Raw genomic sequence first — 4,861 nt, 5'->3', positions numbered from 1 at the left:
CCATCTTGTTTGTTCTCCAGTACCATTAGTTCTTGATTATATGCTACCTCTTGAAATGGTTGAACATTGATCATTTCTTTTTGGTGTAGTGACTCTTTGAATGATTTCTGCATCATTCAGTTTTTTGCCCATGAAGTCGTGGATTCAATTTTTCTTCAGTATTTTCAGCTTTAGAAATGCTGAGTGTGTTCTACCCTTTTGATTTTCTAAGTCCAGGTCTTTGTACATTTCATTATTATACTTGACTTTGTCTTCTGGAGCTGCCTGTTTTAAATTTCTGCAGCTATTTGACTTCCTCATTTCTCTCATCTGCTTTAGTATCTCTTCACTGGAGAGTAAGTTTCAGAGTCTCTTTTGACATCTATTTTGGTCTTTTCTTTATTTCCTGTCTTTTAAATTACCTTTTGCTTTTTCTTGTATGATGATCTTGATGTCTTCCCACACCTCTCCTGGTTTTCCATCATTAGTGTCTAATGCATCAAATTTTTCCTTGAGATGGTCTCTAAGTTCAGGTGGGATATATTCAAGGTCATATTTTGGCTCCCAAGTACTTTATTTTAATGTTTTATTGTGAATTATGTGACAGTTTACATGGGAGAACATTAGCTTTATATTCATCCTATTGTATATCATTTCATTGCTATGGTTACAATCCCCTCCATGCATCATCAACCAACCAGAGGGTACACCCCACAAGCCTGCCCCCTGGTTGTCGACACACAGCCCCTCTCCCTCTCTGAGTCCAGAGTTCCCAGCTACTCCATCTCTCCACCTCATTGTCTCTGCCTCCATCTCTGGTGTCACTGTTTCTCTGGGGAGAGTCCCACATTCTGCTCTTCTCCCTTGATGGTCCCAAGAACCTCTGCTCCTGGCCTGCAAAGTCAACCACTCCCCTCCTTTTGCTACAAAACGTCTACCTTTACATTTCCAACCCTCACAGTCAGTCCTGATAGTAATTATTCACTATGTACTACATGAGTGTCCCATGTACTCTTAAAATTTACTTTAGCTCCAGCCTGAACTTGCATAAGGGAAACTGATGGTCTGTTCCACATTGGTCTCTGGCCTTATTTTGGCTAATGATACAGAGCTTTTCCACCATCTCTTCCCCCAGATGTAGTAAACTTAATTTCTGTGAATCCCATCTGGTGAGCTCTATGTTTATAATTGCCTTTTATATTTTTTTAAAAAGCTCTTTGCAAGAACAATTCATTGGTTTTGCAATCTTCTAGAATGTGGTCTCCAGCTCACTTAATCCCTTAGATATCAACCTTTTTGTGTTCCATTTAATTTTTGACAACTTCTAATTTTCCTAGCTTCATACTTAGAATATCCCATGTTCCCATTATCAATGGATGTTTGCAGCTGTTTCTCCTCATTTTGAGTTGTGATGCATTAGCAAATGAAGGTCCCGGAAGCTCTATTCTGTTTGCATCATTGCAGTCAACTCTGCTTTGGAGAGGCAGCTCTTCTTCAGTTGTACTTTGAGTGCCTTCCAATCTGAGGGGCTCATCTTTTGGCACTATACTGGACAATATTCTGGTGCTATTCATATGTTTTCAGTGGCTAAATATTCAGAAGTAGTCTGCCTCTGCTTCTTCCAAGTCTGTCTTAGTCTAAAAGCTCCACTGAAACCTTTCTACAACAGGTGACCCAGCTGGTATCCAGACTATCAGTGGCATAGCTTTCAGCGTCAGAGCAACACATAAGCCATCACATTATGACAAACTTACAGACCAGTGGTGGAGTCTACTCTCTAGCCTGTGAATTACTCTCCCTTCCCTCCTACTCCCATCAATCAACAAAGAACGCTTCTTTTAACATGAAAACATTTTCTTGACTTTTTACAATAGTGGTTTCACATAATATTTGTGTTTTTGTGATTGACTAATTTCACTCAGCATGTTTTCCATGCTCATTCTTATTATGAGATGTTTCATAGATCCATCATTATTCTTCAGTATTGCATAGTATTCCATTGTGTCAATGTACCAAAGTTTGTTTAACCATTCTTCTATGGATGTGCATTTAAGCTGTCTCCATCTTGTTTTGCTATTGTGAATACTCCTGCAGTGACCCTGGTTGTGCATATATCTAGTCACGTCATGGCTCTTATTTCTTGAGGATATATACCAAGTAGAGGGATTGTTGGGTCATATATTTCTAATTCCAACTTTTTGAGGAAGCATCATACTGTTTTCTACATTCTATCGTCCCACCACCAGTGTAGGAGGATCCTAGTCTCTCCACACCCACAGAAAGCATTTGTTGCTTTCTGTTTTTTTTTTTTGAACTTTGCTATTAATGCTAGGGTAAGATGATTTCTTATTAGTGTTTTAATTAACATCTCTCTAATGGAGTCTCTAAGGAGCTCTGGTAGCATAGTGGTTACAAGTTAGGCTGCTAACCTGAGCAGTTTGAAACTACCAGCCATTCCATGGGAGAAAGATGGGGTGTTTTGCTCCCGTAAAGATTTATAGACTCGGAAACCCTATATAGGGTCACTATGAGCTGGAACCGACTCTACTGCACACCACCACCACCACCACCAATGGAGTCTCTAAGGAAGTCCTGGAATCCTGGTGTGGTGCTGCAGGATCAAGCACTGGACCGCAAGATCATTTGAACTACAAGGTCAGAGGTTCAAACTTACCAGCTGCTCCTCAGAAATCCTATATAGGGTTGCTATGAGACGGAACTAACTTGATGGCAATTAACAATTGCTAATGCTCTGGTAGCGTAGTGGTTACGAATCGGGCTGCGAACCTTAAGGTCAGCGGTTCGAAACTACTAGCCGCTCCGCGGGACAAAGATGAGGCTTTCTACTCCCGTAAGGATTTACACCCTCGGAAACCCTGTACAGGGTCGCTATGGGTCGGAACCGACTCGACGGCACTTAACAACAACAACAACAACAATGATCATAAGTATTTCTTAATGTTTGTTTGCCAAGTGAATACTTTCTTTAGTGAAATTCATGTCTTCTGTCCATTTTTAAATTGGACTATTTGTCTTTTTCTTGTTGAGGTGTTAACATTCTCTATAAATTTTAGAGATTAGTCCCTTTTCTAATATGTCATTGCAAAAAGATTTTTTCCCAGTCTGTGGGTTCTCTTTTTATTCTTTTGGTGAAATCTTTTGATGCACTTAAGTGTCTAATTTTTAGGAGGTCCCAGTCATTGATTTTGTGTTCTGTTGCTTGTTTGTTTTCAGTTATATTTGGTAGTATATTTATGTCGTGTATTAGTACCCCTAAGTTTGTTCCTATTTTGTTATTAATTTATTAATTAATTTCAGTCTGAAGAAGTCTTTAGAATTCTTCAATTTCTTTGTCATTGGGTTAAGTAGTTTGAATGATAGTGGTATTAACTGCTCTTTTATCCTATCACAGATAATATTGTACTTCAAGACAGATCTTTAAACACTCTTTTGGACAATAAATACAACGCCATTCCTTTTCATTTTGTCATTCTGGAAGAGTAAACCATATGACTGTCTGATTTAAAATGACCAAAACCTGTGCATTTCAGCTCATCTGTTACTTGTTGTTGGGTGCCATCAAGTTGGTTCTGACTCATAGTGACCCCATGCACAAAGGAACAGAACACTGCCTGGTCCTGCACGATCCTCACAATTAGTGTTACGCTTGAGCACATTGCTGCTGCCACTGTGCCAATCCATCTTGTTGGGGGTCTTCTTTTTTCTCACTGATCCACCTCTTTACTAAGCAGAATGTTATTCTGCAGGGACTTGGCCCTCTTGATGACATGTCCAATGTGTGGAATACAAAGTCTCACTATCCTGACTTTTAAGGAGCATTCTGACTATGATGACGCAAATGTTGTAAAACTGACTCTACTTCTTCCAAGACAGATTTTTTTAGCTTACTGACACCTAGGATATTGATATGTATGTGTTCCATTGCATTTTTAATGAACTCCATTTTTCCTAGATTCATACTTCATACATTTCACATTCTGATTATTAATGGATATTTGCTGCCATTTATTTTCATTTTGAGTTGTGTCACATCAGCAAATGAAGGTCTTGAAAGCTTTCCTCAATTCATGTCATCAAGGTCAACTCTGCTTTGCAGAGGCACTTCTTTCCCAGTGGTATTTTGAGTGCCTTCCAACCTGAGGGGTGCACCTTCTAGCACTGTATCTATCAGACAATGATCTGCTGCTATACAGAAGGTTTTCTGTGGTTCACCCTTCAGAAGTGGTCTGCCTCGCCTTCTTCCTAGTCTGTCTTAGTCTGGAAACTCAGCTGAGAGCTGTTCACATGGGTGACCCTGTTAGTATTTAAAATACCGGTGGCATAGCTTCTAGCATCACGGCAACACACAACCCTCCACAGTACAACAAACTGACATATGATTGGTGGTTCTGGGATAGATAACTGGGACCTCCTAAAAATTAAACTTTATGCACTTCAAAAGACTTCAGAAAAAGAGTTAAAAACAGAACCTTCTGAGTAAAATTTTTGACAACAAAATTTTTTACAAGAGCTAATCTCTAAATTTCATAGAAAACTGCAACACTTCAACAAAAAGACAAATAATCCAATTAAAAATGGATAGAAGACATGGACAGAAACTTTACCAAATAAGCCAACAGACACATGAAGAAATAGTTATGCTCAATAGCCATTGTCGGTACTGATGTTGTGTGCTGTCTCATTAGCCATTGTTGTTAAATAACGTGGAGTTGGTTCCAACTCATAGTGACACAATGGACTAGTATGCAACTTTACAGAATGATGATGTATCTGTGAAACACTTCATAAAATGAATGAACCTGGAGGACATTATACTGAATGAAGTTAGTCAATCAAGAAAGGCCAAACAGTGCATAAAACC

Source organism: Chrysochloris asiatica, unplaced genomic scaffold, assembly GCF_000296735.1.
Source record: "Chrysochloris asiatica unplaced genomic scaffold, ChrAsi1.0 scaffold00124, whole genome shotgun sequence".
In the NCBI taxonomy this organism is placed as follows: Eukaryota; Metazoa; Chordata; class Mammalia; order Afrosoricida; family Chrysochloridae; genus Chrysochloris; species Chrysochloris asiatica.
This window is presented reverse-complemented; position numbering follows the sequence as displayed.